The sequence below is a fragment of the Pristiophorus japonicus genome, chromosome 16 (genome assembly GCF_044704955.1).
Source record: "Pristiophorus japonicus isolate sPriJap1 chromosome 16, sPriJap1.hap1, whole genome shotgun sequence".
Taxonomy (NCBI): domain Eukaryota; kingdom Metazoa; phylum Chordata; class Chondrichthyes; family Pristiophoridae; genus Pristiophorus; species Pristiophorus japonicus.
Window position 1 is genome coordinate 112,255,057 of NC_091992.1, and position 21,431 is coordinate 112,276,487.

Below are 21,431 nucleotides of genomic sequence, written 5' to 3' on the forward strand. Positions count from 1 at the left end.
CCCCCCGCCGCCACTGCTGCTAGACCCTCCCCTCCGCCGCTCGACCCCCCCCCCCGCCGCACAAACCCCTTCACTGCCACTCGACCCCCCCCGCCGCTCGACCCCCCCCCCGCCGCACAAACCCCTTCACCGTCGCTCGACTCCTGCTGCCACTCGACCACCCCGCCGCTAGACCCCCCCCGCCGCTAGACCCCCCCCGCCGCTCGACCTCCCCCGCCGCTAGACCCCCCCCCCCCGCCGCCACTGCTGCTAGACCCTCCCCTCCGCCGCTCGACCCCCCCCCCCGCCGCACAAACCCCTTCACCGTCGCTCGACCCCTGCTGCCACTCGACCACCCCGCTGCTAGACCCCCCCCCCGCCACACAAATCCCTTTACTGCCACTCGACCCCCCCCGCCGCACAAACCCCTTCACTGCCACTCGACCCCCCCCCCCCGCCGCTAGACCCCCCCCCCCGCCGCCACTGCTGCTAGACCCTCCCCTCCGCCGCTCGACCCCCCCAGCCGCACAAACCCCTTCACCGTCGCTCGACCCCCCCACTGCCGCTCGACCCCCCCCCCGCTGCTCGACTCCCCCCGCTGCTCGACCCCCCCTTCACCACTTGGCCCCCCCCACTGCCACTTGACCCCCCCCCCCCCCCGTTGCCGCTCGACCTCTCCTCCTCTCTCCTCCCTACCTACCTTGGCCCAGGCCTTTCCGGACTTGGGACACAGAATCCAGGGCGGGCTGGATCCCGAAGGCTTCCGGATTCTTGACGCTGTACTTGTATTTCAAAGAAGAGCAGGGGAGTTCTCCTCGGTGTCCTGGACAATATTTATCCCTCAACTAACAACAACAACTTGTATTTTTGTAGTGCCTTTAATGTCCCCAGGAGTTTCATAGGAGTGTTATGAGATTTAAAAAATGTGACATCGAGTTGCATAAGGAGAAATTAGGGCAGGTGACCAAATACTTCATCAAAAAGGTAGGTTTTAAGAAGTGTCTTGAAGGAGGAAAGAAAGGTAGAGGCGGAGAGGTTTAGGCAGGGAGTTCCAGAGCTTAGGGCCTTGACAACAGAAGGCACGGCTACCAATGTTTGAACAATTTTAATCAGGGATGTTCAAGAGGGCAAGATTAGAGGAGCGCAGACATCTCGGGGGTTGTGGGGCTGGAGGAGATTACAGAGATAGGGAGGGGTGATGTCATGGAGGGATTTGAAAACAAGGATGAGAATTTTGAAATCGTGGTGTTGCTTAATCGGGAGCCAATGTAGGTCAGCGAGCACTAAAACAGATTATCTGGTCATTATCGCATTGCTGTTTGGGGAGCTTGGCACATTGGCTGTCCCCGTGTTCCCGACATTAGAAGAGTAACTACACTTCAAAAGTACTTCATTGGCTATAAAGCTCTTTGGGACATTTTGAGGTTGTGAAAGGCTTTATATAAATACAAGTCTTTCTTCCTTTCAAATTAGTACCTTAAAATACAGTTGCAATGAATACAAATGATTGTTTGAAATACACAGCAGGTCCCTTAGCATCTGTAAAGAGGAAAGTTGGGTTAAAGTTCTGGGTGTAGACCGTTGTTAGAAAGTTCTACTTCAGGCAGATGTGCCAATTCACATTATATGGACGAGCACTTGAATATAATTAATTGCTTTCCCAAATCCTTGAGAAGTCAATCATGACAAAGAAGCCTAGTTTGGTTCCCATATGTCCTTGAAAGCATGTCATAAAATTCATATATTGGAGGTCCTCCTGAACAAAGCAGTAGGGATTTGAGAAGGAACATTATGAATTGCTGACTGGCTGATGTCCATGGTTTCTCTGATTGGAGTCTGAAAGGGACTGGCAGCATGGAGGGAGAGATCTGTGGCCTGCTTTACTGGCACCAGCAGCACATAATTTATTGGAGAATGACACTCCAAATCCTTTTTACGTCCATGTGAAATGAGCAGTGTTTTATTTTTGAACACTGTTATTCATACTGCTTCATAATGATGCAGGAATGTCCCGGAAAATTGTTACTTACAACCTGACAATTAGGTAATAGAATAACAATTTTTTTGCATAATGGGCAGAAATTGCTCATTTCTGTGAGTGCCGAATGCATCAGCACATAGCACAACTACCATGCAACATAATTAGTGGAACAAGCTGAAGGAAAGGTGATCTGTGTGGTAATTGTATATTGTTAACTGAACACCAGGGGGCCCCCTGATTGCGGGGGGTGGGGGGGTGTTTATTCTCAGTATCTTCTCTTGCAGAATTCTTTGACAGGAATGTTTTAGAAGTTCTGGATTTCCTTTAAGAAGTAGCTAGCTCTTACCACATCAATTTGAGCGTTTATTAGAACATAACAGTGGTGACGAGAGTAAAGGACAGTGAATTGTTGAAAAGATGGACTATTGGACATCTTTGTTACTTAGTGGTGGTCTATTTGTCACTGATTTTTTTATCGCGCCAGCCATTAGTTGGAATAATTGGAGAGTAGTGAATGGGGTTGAGCTGAATGAGCATGTGAGAAAGACTTGAATTGCTTATCATCAATGGTCATTTGCACCCCCAGCCTTCACCTCGAAGTATTTCTTTGCTCCATTTTACATGCAAAGACCCCATTAATCACCTAACATAGAATCTAACTGGTTAGTGCATGTTTCTGTCATTCTCCCCCATCCTACTTTGAGCTACATGCTGACTCTCGGGCTTCATTGATTTTGCTGGTACCTTAAGCTCTGCTTTCCTCTAAGTCAGTGGTTGTGTAACAAGCATGCCCAGTATTAGTGGCATGGGAGGAATGGCACACAGGTTGCTGTTCTCTCTCTCTCTCTCTCTCTCTCTCTCGAAGGATAGCGGCACATGTGAGCCATCCATCAGCCTGCTCTGAGGCCTATAACAAGTCCATCTCTAGACTTAGCTACTATGAGGCAGGGACCTGCCTCTTAGGTGAGTGGGCAAATGCATGGCAGATGCAGTATAATGTAGATAAATGAGAGGTTATCCACTTTCGTGGCAAAACCAGGAAGACAGATTATTATCTGAATGGTGACAGATTAGTAAAAGGGGAGGTGCAACGAGACCTGGGTGTCATGGTACATCAGCCATTGAAGGTAGGCATGCAGGTACAGCAGGCAGTAAAGAAAACAAATGGCATGTTGGCCTTCATAGCGAGGGGATTTGAGTGTAGGAGCAGGGAGGTCTTACTGCAGTTGTACAGGGCCTTGGTGAGACCACACCTTGAGTATTGTGTGCAGTTTTGGTCTCCTAATCTGAGGAAGAATGTGCTTGCTATTGAGGGAGTGCAACAAAGGTTCACCAGACTGATTCCCGGGATGGCAGGACTGACATATGAGGAAAGACTGGATCGGCTAGGCTTATACTCACTGAAATTTAGAAGAATGAGAGGGGATCTCAGAGAAACTTATAAAATTCTGACAGGACTGGACAGGTTAGATGCAGGTAGAAAGTTCCCGATGTTAGAGAAGTCCAGAACCAGGGGTCACAGTCTCAAGATAAGGGGTAAGCCATATAGGACCGAGATGAGGAGAAACTTTTTCACCCAGAGAATTGTGAACCTGTGGAATTCTCTACCACAGAAAGTTGTTGAGTCCAGTTCATTGGACATATTCAAAAGGGAGTTAGATGTGGCCCTTACGGCTAAAGGGATCAGCGGGTATGGAGAGAAGGCTGGGGTGGGGTACTGAGGTTGTATGATCAGTAATGATCATATTGAATGGCGGTGCAGGCTCGAAGGTCCGAATGGCCTGCTCCTGCACCTATTTTCTATGTTTCTATGTTTCTATGACCTACTCAGTCCCAAGAGCTGCTATGGACGTGCGAGCAGCCAGCCAGCCCACATGCCACTCAACTAGCACCTAGGAGAAGCACTAGATTACATTGAAGTGTTCACATATCACACACTGGCACTAAAGGGAAGCACGGGGGTTAGAACTAGCTGCACATGCAGGCACGGTATGGGTTGTTCATTAAGCTGTAGTAGTACTAAAGTCACTGTGCATACAGATGTTCTTCATGGTAAAGATTGTAAATAACTTTCTTGCAGGTGGTGTGAATGAGAGCTGTTTGAGCTGATGCTTGCAGCAAAGGGTCTATAGAAATGGGATATTTATGGTAGGAAGGGGAAAGGTGCAGACAGGGAAGTTCATGCAGTGGCCAGCCAAAAGATCATATCGCCACCAACGCATCTTGCAGCCCGCAGCAGATCTTCCTCCACATCACCTTTAGGCTTCTGCTCCCCCTCTTCCTGTTGCGCTTGCTCTCCACAGGGTCTTCATCTTCTGAGGAGGCATCCTTGTAAAGAAAGAAAGACTTCGATTTATATTGTGCCTTTCACAACCACCGGACGTCTCAAAGCACTTTACAGCCAATTAAATACTTTTTTTTAAGTGTAGTCACTGTTGTAATCATCATCATTATCATAGGCAGTCCCTCGAATGAGGATGACTTGCTTCCACAGGAGTTCACAGGTGTTTCAATGAAGGATCCGATATTCCAGTCCTGAACTCCAGTTGAAAGGGTGGAAGCTGCCTTTGCCTGGATTTTTTTAACGTGTGATGGCCATTGCACACCAGCCACCACACGGGCTTGACAGAGCTAGGTCTTTATCCAGTGGCAAGGGTTAACCAGGACGACTGGAGACCTGCTCTGCTGCACGGGCTTAGTTCGCACACATATCGCAGTGTGGGCTGGCCCGTGCTGCCCCTGGGCCCTCGGCTCTTCTGGGCCCCATACCCACATTTGCTGCACCTCTGCCACGATCCCTTGCCGCTCCCCTGCCACAAGCATTCATCACACCTCTGCCACGATCTCTCACCGCACCTCCGCACCAAACACTGTTGTAATGTAGGAAATGCGGCAGCCAATTTGCACACAAGCAAGCTCCCACAAACAGCAATGTGATAATGACCAGATAATCTATTTTTTGTTATGTTGATTGAGGGATAAATATTGGCCAGGACACCGGGGATAACTCCCCTGCTCTTCTCCGAAATAGTGTCATGGGATTTTTTTACGTCCACTTGAGAGCAGACAGGGCCTTGATCTCATCCGAAAGACGGCATCTCCCTCAGCACTGCACTGGAATGTCAGCCTGGATTTTTTTGTGCTCAAGCACTGGGGTGGGACTTAAAACCACAGTCTTCTGAGCAGAACTGTGCAGTATAGCAGGCCACCATGATCCTTAGAATCCTGATGGACTATACTAAAGAATGATCAATCTAGGCAGCTAAAGCACAGCTTCATTTGCCCCTGGATGTGGACTATAATACCTGTGGTGGATGAATGGTCCATGTTGTAGTGCTGTTCAGCTAGGGGTCCTGGGAAAGCAAGCAGGTTGTCATCAGCCATGGCTATAGAGGATAGCCTTGATTTCCAAGACTTGTCTCTCAAAGAGTGGTGTCATGGTAGGCTGCCTTCAAATAAAGGCATTGTGGCAGCTCCCGAAGAAGTGAGCACTTACTTGCATGATCGTGTACTGCTATTCACAAATGAGCTTCAGATTGAGAGAGTGGGATCACTTTCTGTTGACATACGTCTTGCTAATGATCAAAGGAGCAGATATGGCCACTTGGGATGTACTCTGTGGCTTCTTGGGCCTTCGGCAAACCAGCCTGCTCAGTAAAATAGCAATGACCTGTCATAGTGCCGCCCATTGTCCAAAGGAAAGCTGATAAAATTGCTACCTCGAGAAAACAATACATACGTAGCTTGTTTGATTCACCTGTGTGTAGTTGTTTGGCTTGTGTTACAGTTGTAGCCTGGAATGGCCCCGTGTTAAAGGAGTTCAGAGCAGTTGTGACCCCAACAGCCACTGGCATAACAGTGCATGTGCTGGTGAGCAGCAGATCAGCTCGCAGCACTCAGTATAACTCTGTCACGGCTTCCTTTGGAAAGCATCATCATCATCAACATAGGCGGTCCCTTGAACGAGGGTGACTTGCTTCCACGAGTTCACAGGTGTTTCGATGAAGGACCCCATGTTCCAGTCCTGAACTCTAATTGAGGGGGTGGAAGATGCCTGTGCGTGGATTTTTTTTAACGTGGGGTGGCCATTGCACATCAGCCACTACACGGGCTTGACAGAGCTAGGCCTTTATCCAGTGGCAAGGGTTAACCAGGACAACTGGAGACCTGCTCTGCTACATGGACCTAGCGTGCGCACATATCGTATTGTGGGCTGGCCCGTGCTGCCCCATGGCCCTCGGCTCTTCTGGGCCCCGTACCCTCATCTGTCGCACCTCCGCCACAATCTCTCACTGCTACTCCGCCATAAACATTCACCGCATCTCGCCACAAACACTCGCCGCTCATCCGCCCCGACCTTCCCACTCTCTGTACCTGGGCCCTGCCGATGTTCCTGCCCACATTCCAAAACGGCGACCAGGGTTTTGATGCAAAACATAACAGAACAGACAAATGATTAGCAGCAGAGGAGGGGGCAGGGTGGGTGGCATGAGTAGGCTCACACAGCGCAGGCAACAGGCTCAGTTGGAGGACCACGATGAATGATAGCACATTGCACCAACCGAAGCGTAGCTGACGGAGATATCCCCAGGAACCGAAGCATGGCTAGCCCGCGCAGTACTTAACATTTAGCAAAGCCAGACTGTGGAATTTGCAGACTTGCCCTCTCCCTCGAACGTGGGCCCAGCTTGTGTAGTAGTGGTTGCTTTCCTCCAGACAGGACCCATCAAAGCAGCGACCCTGTCTTCCAAAGGGGTCAGTGGCTGCAGATGTGCCGGGCCTCCTCCTGTTCGAGTTCTGTTGTGTTGTGTGCCACCTTCCTTTGCAAAGAGGAAAGCAAAGCCCCCACAGCACTGTTCCTCAGTTTAATACAGGTACCAGCTCCGCCTGTAGACTCTGTTGGGTATGTGTGTCGGTGTGTGTGTGTGTGTGTGTGTGTGTGTGTGTGGAGGGGGAGGTGGTGGGAATGGGTGGTGGTTCCAGTGAGTTGGTGACATGTGCCTGTGGCGAAGCCTCACCAACTTGGCTTCCCTTCATTGCTCTTCCTCTTTTTTTCTTCCAAGAAGCATGAGAAATGAACAAGAAATATAAAATCAGTTCTTCCATTTCATTGAAAATGGGAAGTAGATTTCTATGGGGTTCTCGCATACAGGAACATGACAGATGAATTAGTGGCACAGAGATAAATGGTTTTGATCTAACAGCCATCACAGAGATGTGGTTGTAAGGTGATCAAGGTTGGGAACTAAATATTCCAAGGTACTTGATGTTTAGAAAAGACAGGCAGAATGGAAAAGGAGGGGGTAGGGGTTATCCTGATAATAAAGGATGATATAAGGATGTGAGAAAGGATCTTGGCTTGGAAGATCAGGAAGTGGAATCAGTATGGGGGGAGATAAGAAAAACAAGGGGCAGAAAACACTGGTGGGAGCAGTGTGTAGACCCCCTAACAGTAGCTATACCTTTGGACAGAACATGAATCAACAAATAACAGGAGATTGTAACAAAGTAAATACAATTATCATGGGGGACTTTAATCTTCATATAGACTGGGGAAATCAAATTGGCAAAAGTAATCTGGAGGATGAGTTCATAAAATGCATTCGAGACAGTTTCCGAGAATAATACATCATGGAACCAACCAGGGAACAGGCTATTTTAGATCTTGTATTGTGTAGTGAGACAGAGTTAATGAGTAATCTCATAGTAAAGGATCCTCTGGGAAAGAGTGATCATAAAATTTCATGTTGAGTTTCAGAGTGAAATACTTCAATCGGAAATTAGAGTTTTAAACTTAAATAAAGCCAATTATATAGGTATAAAGGGAGAGTTAGCTAAGGTAGATTGGGAAATTAAGTTAAAAGTTATGATGGTTAATAAGCAGTGGCAAACATTAAAATTCTCAACAAATATACTTCCACTGAGAAATAAAAACCATGGGAAAAGTGATCCATCCGTGGCTAATTAAAGAAGTTAAAGATAGTATTAGATTAATAGAAGAGGCTTATAATGTTGCAAAGAATAATAGTAAGCCTGAGGATTGGGAGAGCTTTAGAAACCAGCAAAAGATGACCAAAAAATTGATAAAAAGCGAGAAAATAGAACATGAGAGTAAACTAGCAAGAAATATAAAAACAGATTGTAAGAGCTTCTATAAGTATGTAAAAAAGAAGAGAGTAGCAAAAATAAGCATTGATCCCTTAGAGGCTGAGACAGGTAAAAGTATTATGGAGAATAAAGAAATGGCAGAGATTTTAAACAAATATATCTGTCTTCATAATAGACACAAAAAGCATACCTAAAATAGCGTCAAACCAAGGGGCTAATAAAAGTGAAGAACTTAAAGTAATTAATATCAGTAGAGCAAAAGTACTTTGAGAAACTAATGGGACTAAAAACCGACAAATCCCCTGGACCTGAGGGCCTACATCCTAGGGTTCTAAAAGAGGAGGCTGCAGAGATAGTGGATACATTGCTTTTGATCTTCCAAAATTCCTCAGATTGTAGAACGGTCCCAGAAGATTGGAGGATAGCAAATATAACCCTGCTATTCAAGAACGTAGGGAGAGAGAAAACAGGGAATTACAGGCCAGTTAGCTGGGCATCAGTCGTTGGGGAAAATGCTGGAATTCATTATTAAGGAAGTGGGAACAGGGCAATTAGAAAGTCATAATATGATTAGTCGGTCAACATGGTTTTATAAAAGGGAAATCATGTTTAACAAATGTATTAGAGTTTTTGAGGATGGTAACTAGCAGGGTAGTTAAAGGGTGGATGCAGCATATTTGGATTTCCAGAAGGCATTTGATAAAGTGCTACATAAAAGGTTGCTGTGCAAGATAAGGGCTCATAGGGTCAGGGGTAATATATTATAATGGATAGAGGATTGTTTAACAAACAGAAGACAGAAAGTAGGGATAAACGGGTCATTTTTTGGTTGGCAGGCTTTAACTAGTGGACTGCCGCAAGGATCAGTGCTGGGGCCTCAGCTATTTACAATCTATATTAATGAAGGGACCGAGTGCAACGTATCCACGTTTGCTGATGATACAAAACAAGGTGGGAAAGTAAGCTGTGAGGAGGACACAAAGAGCCTGCAAAGGGATATAGACAGGTTAAGTGAATGGGCAATAAGATGGTAGGTGGAGTATAATGTGGGAAAATGTGAAGTTATTCACTTTGCTATGAAGAATAGAAAACCAATATTTTTTAAATGGTGAGAAACTATTGAATGTTGGTGTTCAGAGAGATTTAGGTGTCCTCATACAGGAAACACACAAAGTTAGCATGCAGGGACAGTAAGCAATTAGGAAGGAAAAATGGCATGTTGGCCTTTATTCCAAGGAGGTTAGAGTACAAGATTAAGGAAGTTTTACTACAATTGTACAGGGCTTTTGTGAGACCACACCTGGAGTACTCTGCACAGTTTTGGTCTCCTTATCTGAGAAAGGACATACATACCTTAGCGGCGGTGCAACGAAGGTTCACTAGATTGATCCCTGGGATGAGAGAGTTGTCTTATGAGGAGAGATTGAGTAGATTGGGTCTATACTCTGGAGTTTAGAAGAATGAGAAGTAATCTCATTGAAACATACAAGATTCTGAGGGGGATTGACAGGGAAGATGCTGAGAGGTTGTTTCCCCTGGCTGGAGAGTCTAGAACTAGGGGGCACAGTCTCAGGATAAGGGGTCGGCTGTTTAAGTTTGAGATGAGGAAGAATTTCTTCACTCAGATGGTTGTGAATCTTTGGAATTCTCTGCCTGACAGGGTTGTGGATGCTGAGTCGTTGAGTATATTCAAGGCTGAGATAGATAGATTTTTGGATTCTCAGGGAATCAAGGAGATCGGGTAGAAGGTGGAGTTGAGTTCGAAGATAGCATGATCTTATTAAATGGCAGAGGAGGCTTGAAGGGCCATATGATCTATTCCTGCTCCTAATTCTTCTGTACTTGTGTTCTTATTTGTACCCTGTCTGGAGGGAGGAAAGTAAATGGCAGCCCATCAGGAAATGGCACAAAGGCAGATGGCAAAGTAGGTGGCAACAGCAAAAATGAAAATTAAAAATAATAAGACTTTTACAACACATTGTAAATGTATAAGCTAGCCCCTTTAAACTCACTTACACCTTAAGGTAACACCAGCAAACCTGGATGCCACGTTTTATACTGGTGTGACTATGATTTAGTGTAAGTAGGCAGTAATGATGGAAAATGAACAGTCTGATGTGACTGTATCCTTTGCATGTGCCAAATATGGGCGGGCACTTTCTGCTGGCCCCTTGGATAATGGGCTGATAGAAAATTAAATAGGGATACAGTGACAGATCCTTGCCCCATTTCCCATCCATGCCTACTCGATTAGCACCATTAAATCTGGCAGGCAGCATTTGAAACAACAGGCTCATGCATATTCCTGAATTATCACTTGTAATTTCCTCCCGTGGTATGTTTTAACTAACACCACATTAAGCCATTCCAATAGCAACCAACATAGAACCATAGTAAAGCTAATTGGCACTTTTGATTAAAAAAAATTAACTACCTTGGATTAAAGTTTAGCTGTTAATAAGGAATGTCATTTCTCCTGCTTCTCTTAGCAATACCTCTGCTAAGGAAGGTTTAATATGGGTGCTCAATTGATAACTATAGATCATAATTTTTATCGGATAAAGTCCAACAATTAGAACCAGTACAATTAGCATACTGTTATATTTACCCAAGGTTTTAATATAAATGCATTTATTTAAAAATTCCCAGTAGAATTCTAAAAAGAAGTATGAGCACAGACGGTGCTTTAACATTCTCTCAAAATTCAAATGAAATAGCTTTCAAATTTGCTTCATACAAACATATAAATAGCAGTAGGCCATTCAGCATCTTGAGCCTGTTACACCTATCAATTAGATCATTGCTGATCTGTACCTCAACTCCAGTTATCTGCCTTTGTTCCATAACCCTTAATACCTTTACCTAATAAAAATCTATCAATCTTAGTCTTGAAAATTTCAGTTGACCTATACTCAACAACCTTTTGAGGTGAAGAGAGTTCCAGATTTCTCTTACCCTTTGTGTGAAGAAGTGCTTCCTGATTTCACTCCTGAAAGGCCTGGCTCTGATTTTAACATTATGCCCCCTTGTTCTGGATTCCTACACCAGAGAAAATAGTTTCTCCCTATCTACCCGATCAATTCCTTTCAACATTTTAAACACCTCGATCCGACCACCCCTCCTATACTCGAGGGAATACAAGTCAAGCTTATGCAAACTGTCCTCATAATTTAAATCTTTTATCCCCGGTACTCTGGTGAATCTGTGCTGCATGCTCATCAAGTCCAATCTATCCTTCCTGAGATGTGGTGCTTCAAACTGAACGCAGTACTCCAGCTGAGTTCTGACCAAGGCAGTGCTGTATTTGGAAGCCTTGGAGTAGAGGTGTAGTTAAAAAGGCGGAATACGATAGCTCAAACTATCATAATTGTTAGTTAAAACTTTTAGCACAATGATTCAATAGTGCCTTAGGAACTAAAAAATATATATTGATGACAAATGAATTTGGGTCATGACATAGTTCGGTGACTGCATTGGTCAGTTCAAGTCCAAAATTTGGAATTCAAGATGTAAGTTCCTGTGGAATTGATTTCCACTACCAGTATTTAGCAAGTTTCACTGCTAGTGATTGACAGCCAGCAAAAGGTGATGTGTTAAATGACAGCAGTGCAACACTGTCTCACTTCAACTTGCACTTTGAATTCTGGTGCGAAAATTCACCCAAATGTAGTTGCTGAACCAGGAAGACTGAGCTCATGTGTAATTTGTAATTTGATTAACTATTGATGCACTGAGCTAAAATATTAATTAGCTCTGCAACAAACGATTAAAATGCATTATATCGGGCCCTACTACAACTCAATTTTTTAACCCGGCTCTTCAATATGCCTGTTACAATTTTGGATCTTTTCTAGATATTCACTTGGGTTCAGTATCATTGGTTTCTGCAGTAAGCAGATCCCACATCCCCTACGATCAGGAGTTTGCCCTTACTGCCCAATACATAGACCAACAATAACATGACCCGACGGGCCATAAAATAACAATAAAAGCTCTGTGTTATAGGAATGGGATGCTGTAATCTCACATGCGCAACTGAATGCATTTCTCCAATCTTCTGAGAGGCTAACTGATTAACACTTGGTGAGACAAAGCCAGATACAAATCATCATGTTTTATATTACAGTCAATAAGTGAACATAGAGTAACATAAGAAATAGAATCTGGAGTAGGCCATTTGACCTCTCGAGCCTGCTCCGCCATTTAATAAGATCATGGCTGATCTGATCATGGACTCAGCTCCACTTCCCTGCCTGCTCTCCATAACCCTTTACTCCCTTATCGCTCAAAGATCTGTCCATCTCTGCCTTAAATATATTCAATGACCCAGCCTCCACAGTTCTCTGGGGCAGAGAATTCTAAAGAATTACAACCCTCTGAGAGAAGAAATTCCTCCTTAGCTCAGTTTTAAATGGCGGCCCCTTATTCTGAGACTATGTCCCCGAGTTATAGAAAATCTCAATTCCCTTTGACTTCTGGGTGTTTTTCAACAGCCAGCCGCCCATTTCTCGCTGAAAATGGGCAACCAGCAGAGGACAATGTGGTGGGCACCTTGGACACTCATTCGCCTACCTGATTCAATATTCAGACAGCCCAGTAAATGGACGCTAATGCCCAAAACAGGTGGGAGCAAGTTTAAATGTACAACTTGGGTCCTAGGACCTCGATTACAATTTTACTGTACCAATGGGCAAAGCAGGCATTTGCATTCTAGTCCCAGCTATACTGGCCGTTGAGCCGCCTAACCAGTGGTCATTAAAGGACTGCTGGCCATTGAGCAGCCTAACCAGTGGTCATTAAAGGACTGCTGGCCATTGAGCAGCCTAACCAGTGGTCATTAAAGGGACTGCTGGGCAGTGAGCAGCCTAACCAGTTGTCATTAAAGGGACTGCTGGCCATTGAGCAGCCTAACCAGTGGTCATTAAAGGACTGCTGGCCATTGAGCAGCCTAACCAGTGGTCATTAAAGGGACTGCTGGGCAGTGAGCAGCCTAACCAGTGGTCATTAAAGGACTGCTGGCCATTGAGCAGCCTAACCAGTGGTCATTAAAGGGACTGCTGGGCAGTGAGCAACCTAACCAGTTGTCATTAAAGGGACTGCTGGGCAGTGAGCAGCCTAACCAGTGGTCATTAAAGGACTGCTGGCCATTGAGCAGCCTAACCAGTGGTCATTAAAGGACTGCTGGCCTTTGAGCAGCCTAACCAGTGGTCATTAAAGGGACTGCTGGCCATTGAGCAGCCTAACCAGTGGTCATTAAAGGACTGCTGGCCTTTGAGCAGCCTAACCAGTGGTCATTAAAGGGACTGCTGGAGCCTGTTAAAAAAAGGTATGTTTTTGTTTTTCTTTCAAGATTTTTGTGGCGCCAAAGGACTTCAATTTGATATTTTAAGATTGTCTAGTAACCATTTTGCTTCCACCTTAGCTTTCATCACAGTTATGGTAAGTATGGATACTCTCCAGCTGGTAAATAATAAATGTAAGTTACAAAAAAACCCATAAAAAGCATTTGGTGTTTGAGGGGACATTTCATTCCTTGATGCTTAGTTTGATTGGAGGAGGAGGAGGGAGGAGCGAGAAGAAGTATCTAATTCTTGCTGGTACTTGTGAAGCATTTATTCAATTTCCAGTAGTCTACTGAAAAGGGGTATGTGTCGTTTGTGGTGTGTGCTTATTTGGCTAATCCCTTGTAGCTTGGTGGATGGAGGACCATAGTGACTGCATGGTGGTATGTCTCTGTCCAATATGCAGTCTCATGTGCCCATCTGACTGCTTTCATTGGGGAACAGGTAAGGTGGTCTGACGACAGTGACGTGCCCATTAGACTCCACCTTGCAAATCTTCCTTGCTGCAATGCTCCACCTCACTCTCAACAAGCTCCCCGCTGGAGTGGAACTAAACTATAGAATCAGTGGGAACCTGTTCAATCTTTGTCGCCTCCAGGCTAGATCCAAGGTCGTCCCATCTCTGTCATTGAACTGCAGTACACGGATGACGCTTGCATCTGCGCACATTCAGAGGCCGAATGCCAAGCCATCGTCAACATCTTCACCGAAGCGTACAAAAGCACGGGCCTTACACTAAACATCCGTAAGACAAAAGTCCTCCACCTACCTGACCCTGCCACACAGCACTGCCCCCCCCGGTTATCAAAATCCACGGCGTGGCCTTGGACAACGTGAACCATTTACCATACCTCGGGAGCCTACTATCTGCAAGGGCAGGCATCGATGACGATGTCCAACACTGCCTCCAGTGCGCCAGCGCAGCCTTCAGTCGCCTGAGGAAGAGAGTGTTTGAAGACCAGGACCTCAAATCTGGCACCAAGCTCATGGTCTACAGAGCAGTAGTGATACCCGCCCTCCTATATGGCTCAGAGATGTGGACCATATATAGTAGACACCTCAAAGCACCGGAGAAGTACCAGCAGCGCTGCCTCAGCAAGATCCTGCAAATCCATTGGCAGGATAGACGCACCAACGTCAATGTTCTCACTCAGACCAACATCCCCAGCATCGAAGCACTAACTACACTCGACCAACTCCGTTGGGTGGGCCACATTGTCCACATGCCTGACACGAGACTCCCAAAGCAAGCGCTCTACTCAGAACTCCTACACGGCAAGCGTGCCCCAGGTGGGCAGAGGAAACGTTTCAACGACACCCTCAAAGCCTCCTTGATAAAGTGCAACATCCCCACTGACACCTGGGAGTCCCTGGCCAAAGACCGCCCTAAGTGGAGGAAGAGCATCCAGGAGGGCGTTGAGCACCTCGAGTCTCATCACCGAGAGCATGCAGAAATCAAGTGCAGACAGCGGAAGGAACGTGCAGTAAACCAGACTCCCCACCCACCCCTTCCTTCAACTACTGTCTGTTCCACATGTGACAGAGACTGTAATTCCCATATTGGACTGTACAGTCACGAGAGAACTCACTTTTAGAGTGGAAGCAAGTCTTCTTCGATGTTGAGGGACTGCCTATGATGATGAGACACCGCCTGGCAGCAGTTGTTACTCATGATGAACTTTTCTCTGCAACATTCCATGTAAAGCCATGTCGAACTTTCCCTTTCACTTTCGACTTTAATGTCAAGATATAACTTTGAACTTTGGCTTTGCATCACCTGAGATTCAGATGCACTGAAGTAGAATCTGAAGTCTGAATTGTTCTGAAATGTTTCTTTCTCACCCCTCCGCTGGTTCATACCGAGGTCCAGTTCCACAGGTGCCAGCAGCTCTCCGTTACCTCACCCAAGTGGCCAATCTGAATGTATGATCCCGGACAGTGAGTGTGCTCAGCCTACCCAACCTGGTGCCCTTCACGGTAGAGCATGATCCCTTTCTTACCTGAGATGTAGGCTCCTAAACTTTCCAGCAGGGGTCTATGGATAGCATTCAGGAGCAGGAGTTCTGGCTGAGTTCTGTACATCCTTGTAGGTCAGGACTTTCAAAGGAGCAGCGTCGAGCCCGACCTGGCATTTGGCGCAGCGCCCCCAACCTGCAAGGACCATCCGCAGGTCGGGGCCTTCAAAGGAGCAGCATGGAGCATTCCACTTCAAGGTGCAGCCCGAGCCGGTTCAAGAGGGCGATGGCTGCGAAGAGGGCGACTGGATTGGACGTCACCAAGGTCCAGGTTGCTGATTGGAGCGTGGGCAGGTACAGCAGGAGCCACGAGGTTGGGGCGAAGGAGCGGCGAGAAATTGTAGAGCGACGTGATCAGGGCCCAGGAGAGGCGTGAGTTACATTATTGTTAATTGAAAAAGTGCACAGAATGTTTGACAATGTTTGAAATATTTAAAGACAAAGCATTTACCTTTGCATTCTTTTTTTTAATAAAGATCACATTTTTGGCAGAGCAATGCAATGATGCACAAACCCAGGGGTAGCACGGGCCGGCCCACACTGCGATATGTGCGCATACTAGGTCCGTGCAGTAGAGCTTGTCTCCAGTCATCTTGGTTAATCCTTGCCCCTGGACCAAGACCTAGCTCTGTCAAGCCCGTGTGGTGGCTGGTGTGCAACGGCCACCACACGTTAAAAAATTCACGCACAGGCATCTTCCACCCTTCAATATGTAGTTCGGGATCCGGAATATTAGATCCTTCATTGAAACACCTGCGAACTCATCCCTCTTTGGTGTATAAGCGGATCATCCTCGATGGGAGCGACCGCCTATGATGATGATGATGTGCACCCAAGTGCAGGGCTGCTGGGACCAAGCATAACACCCTACCTGCTGCCCTGGCTGGCTGAGATCAGCTCACTCAGTGGAGTGTGAGAATTGAACCTGGGGCCTTCTGGTAAGTTCCTTTCTTAACTGAGCTGAGATAGAGTTTTCCTGTTTGGAATGGCAAATCACAGCAGATACGGGAGATATCAAGATGAAGAAGTAACACTTTTGTCAATGTGTTTGTGATTTTTCCCCTCTGTTGAATTATGTGGAGATGAACTAACAGTTGATGAATCTGAAAGGGTGCAATTCATTTAAAAAATCAAAATCGTCTGTGGAATGTATCCAAAACTGTTTAGAGAAATATTTACATTTGGTTTTAATTCTATTGTCCTTGATATTCTAAAGGGTAAAACCACAGGCATTCTAGACACCTGAAACTAATCAAGTGGTTATTTCAGATTAAAGAGGTTCCATACATCATATAAAATGATATCAGATTCAACAAAGTTAATGGTGTTCTTGTGAATGATGGACAATTCAAGTACTCAACTGTGCCAGTATATGTTGGCAGTTAAGAACTCCCCAGTCATGCCATTCCTGCTCCACCCCTTATTTTTCACAGAACAGTTTGTCTTGGTTTGATATTTTCTGTTTCGTGAAGAAACCGAGATCAGATATTGCTCTAGATCAGCATCACTCAGCGATAGGCTGGAATTAGCATACGGATTTTACCACCTCCACAATGCCAGGGAAACAGATCAAACATTTCAAAATGAATTATTATAAATATTAATCGTTTTTTGAGGGGGGGACACCCCTCTTTTTTTGTGTGTCTTCTCGTGGCTACAAGAACAAGGCCGCATTGGGTACCCTGCGATCAGTGTCACGCTTCTTGATCCCTCAAAGGCTCCCCACCATCTATAAGGGTCAAGTCAGGAGTCTAATGGAATACTGACCACTTGCCTGGATGATTGCAGCTGTAAAGTCGTGTCCCCTCAGTACAGATTCACACGAGGCATGTAGTGAAGTCAAGGTCACTCTGGACCTGCACCTTTATTTCACAGCTCTGGAATGCTGCACTTGCCTGAAACCTGTCCTTATATACCTGTCTCTTGCAAGTGCACCCCTGGTGGTAAGGTATGCTGGTGGTCACAGGTCACATCTGATTACAGTCATGTATAGCATGTTAGGATACAGTTATATATAATAATGTAAGATACATGACATCACCCTCCCCCAAGGTCTTATTGTCTTTATAGGTTCAGTCTCTCAGGTGGTCTACGCTCTCGCGTGGAGCGTCTGAGTTGTGGTTCAGTTATTTGCCTTGGTGTCTGTTTTTCTTTGGGTGTGGTTGCCTGGGCTGTCTGTTTCAATTGGTGTGATTGTTGTTGACTCGCCTGGGCTGTCTGTTGGGATTGCCCTTTCCTCAGGTTGTTCCCTCTGTCTGTCCACCAGGTGTGGTGCGAGTTCCACATTGTAGTCTGCCTCTGGTTCCGCAGTGTTGTTGGTAAATCTGCTTTTGACTTGATCTACATGCCTCCAGCAGGTTTTGCCATTGTCCATTTGTACTACCAGTAGCTTGTTTCCTTCCTTGCCCGTAACTGTCCCTGCAAGCCATTTGGGACCCCTGCCATAGTTTAGTACAAATACTTTGTCCCCTATCTCATTCCATCTCCCCTTCGAATTTCTGTCATGGTACTCAGTCAGCTTACGGCGCTTTGCCTCAAAGATTTCGTGCATGTCTGGGAGGGTTAATGAGAGCCTTGTTTTTAAAGTCCTTTTCATCAACAGTTGCGCGGGGTGGATTCCAGTCAGTGAGTGCGGACGAGATCTGTATGCCAGCAGCAGTCACGACAGGCGACCCTGCAGCATGGGACCTTGGATTTTAAGCATGCCTTGTTTAATGATTTGCACTGCTCTCTCCGCCTGGCTGTTGGAGGCCGGCTTGAACGGTGCCGCCTTGATGTGATTTATGCCGTGGTCAATTATAAAGTCTTGGAATTCTGCGCTGGTGAAGCATGGACCATTGTCACTGACCAATACGTCAGGGATTCCGTGCATTGCAAACATGGTTGCGAGGCTCTCCACAGTGGTGGAGGTTGTGCTCGAGTTTAAAATAGTGCATTCGGTCCAGTTTGAAAATGCATCTACAACTACGAGGAACATTTTGCCCATGAATGGGCCCGCATAGTCTATGTGCACCCGCGACCACGGTTTGGTAGGCCAGGGCCAGGGGCTCAGTGGAGCCTCCCTGGGGGCATTGCTGAGTTGGGCACAAATGGTGCACCTTCGGACGCAGAGCTCCAAGTCTGCGTCAATACCAGGCCACCAGACGTGGGATCTGGCTATGGCCTTCATGAGAACGATCCCCGGGTGCTCGCGGTGGAGCTCCCGGACAAATGCCTCTCTGCCTCGCAGAGGCATGACTACTCGGCTGCCCCACATCAGGCAGTCTGCTTGTAGTGATAGCTCATGCATGCGCCTGTGAAAGGGTTTTAATTCCTTGGGGCAGGCATCGCGAGCCTCTGCCCAGTCACCTGTTAGGACACATTTTTTTACTAAGGATAACGTGGGGTCGCTGGCCGTCCAGGCTCTGATTTGGCGAGCCATCATGGGCGAACCTGTGGACTCAAAGGCATTGATTGCCATGACTATCTCACAGTCCTGTTCGTCAGACCCTTCCGTGGTTGCCAGGGGTAGCCTGCTGAGCGCGTCGGCACAGTTGTCTGTGCCTGATCTGTGCCTTATTGTGTAGTCGTAGGACGCCAGCATGAGTGCCCACCGTTGAATTCGCGCCGAGGCGTTGGCGTTTATTGCCTTGCTCTCGGATAGGAGGAACATGAGGGGCTTGTAGTCGGTTTCTAACGCTAACTTGGCCCCAAAAAGGTATTGGTGCATCTTTTTGACACCGTACATGCACGCGAGCGCCTCCTTCTCTACCATTCCGTACCCGCGCTCCGCCCGCGAAAGTGACCTGGAGGCATAAGCTATGGGTTGTAATTTGCCCGCACTGTTGACATGTTGCAAAACGCACCGACCCCATACGCTGACGCATCGCATGTGAGAACTAGCTTTTTACCTGGGTCAAAGAAAGTCAAAACACTGTTGGAACACAGAAGGTTGTATGCCTTATTGAAGGCGCGTTCCTGGGCGTCCCCCCAAAACCAATCGCACCCCTTCCTGAGTAGCACGTGGAGAGACTCCAGCAGCATGCTTAAGTTCTGCATAAAGTTCCCAAAGTAATTGAATAGCCCGAGAAAGGCGCGCAGTTCTGAGACATTCCGGGGCCTGGGTGCCAGGCGAATTGCTTCTGTTTTGGACTCTGTTGGGCGGATTCCATCAGCGGCAATCCTTCTGCCCAAAAATTCAACCTCGGGTGCGAGAAACAGGCACTTGGATTTCTTGACTCATAGGCCTACCTGATCCAACCGCTTTAGTACTTCCTCCAAATTACAGAGATGGGAGTCGGTGTCCCTGCCCGTAATAAGTATGTTGTCTTGAAATACAACCGTCCCCGGGATGGACTTGAGCAGACTCTCCATGTTGTGCTGGAATATGGCAGCTGCCGACCTGATGCCGAATGGGCAACGATTGTACATGAAAAGACCTCGATGTGTGTTGATGGTGGTGAGTAGCTTGGATTCCTCGGTCAATTCTTGCGTCATATACGCAGATGTGATGTCTAATTTTGAGAAAAGTTTGCCTCCAGCCAATGTGGCAAATAAGTCCTCTGCTCTGGGCAGCGGGTACTGGTCCTGTAGGGAGACTCTGTTTATGGTAGATTTGTAGTCCCCACAGATTCGTACGGATCCATCAGGCTTCATGACTGGGACGATGGGACTTGCCCAGTCGCTAAATTCCACAGCTGATATAATGCCTTCCCGCATGTCTAGTTCATGTTCAATCTTTTCCCTCATCACATAGGATACAGCTCTGGCCTTGTGATGGACCGGTCTAGCATCCTGTGTGATGTAGATTTTGACTTTGGCCCCTTTGAAAGTGCCCACACCTGGCTGAAAGAGATGTTCAAATCGCTTTATAACTGTTGAGCAGGAGGACCGTTCCTCTAATGACATGGCATGGACATCATCCCATTTCCAGTTTAGTTTTGCCAGCCAGCTTCTCCCCAGCAGTGCTGGGGGGTCTCAGGGGAAGTCGGTTCACTGTCCCTTTGTGTGTGACAGAGAGCATGGCGCTGCCGAGGACTGGTATGATTTCTTTTGTATAGGTCCTTAGTTTGGTGTCGATCCTTGTGAGTTTTGGTCTGTCTCTTTTATGCGGCCACAGTTGTTCAAATTGTTGAGCGCCCATGAGAGATTGCCTCGCTCCCGTACCAGCTCCATGTTGACAGATATCCCGTTGAGTAGGACCCTGATCATTATAGGAGGCGTACTGTTGTAGGAGCAGCGGCCATTAATCGTGTTGACCCGCTGTATATCGGTGTCCCGGGTACTGTCCCCACCGTCCTCTGGTCATTTTCCGACCCATCCGTTTCGTATACCAGCCGAGCTGCCGTTTCTTTGCACGTGCGGGCCAAATGCCCTGTATATTCACAATTTCTGCAAACAGCCTGCTGAAATCGACATCCCCTTGACGAGTGCCCACCCCCACACCTCCAGCACAGACCTGTTCCATTGTTCAAAGAGTTCCCAAAGAATGAGCTGCGTCTGGCTGATCTCTCTTGAGCTTCTCTCAGTTTGTAGTTGATTGCTCGCATTGTGGGTTGATGAGGTGTGAACGGCCATTCCTGTGGCCTTTGATGGCTTGTGCCTGCTGTCGAGAGCCTGTTCTCCCGGTTTTGTCTGTGTGTGGGGGTAGCAGCTTGATGGCTTCTGCCTGCTGTCGAGAGCCTGTTCTCCCGGTTGTGTCTGTGTGTGGGGGTAGCAGCTCGTTTAGTGCTGTGAACTTCTTGTTCCGATATTTTGTTAGTTGTCGTACCTGCATTGTAAATCAACCTCGTTTCTTCTTCCCCTCCCAAGAATGTCTGTGCAACCAGTGCTGCTGCCTCTAAGGTCAGGTTCTTGGTCTCTATGAGCTTTCGGAATTTGCCTGCGTGGCCTATTCCTTCAATGAAAAAGTCTCTCAGCATTTCTCTCCTCAGTTCATCGGTGAACTCACATAAACTAGCCAACCTCCGAAGTTCCACCATGAAGTCGAGTATGCTCTGGCCCACACAGCGTCTGTAGTTGTAGAAC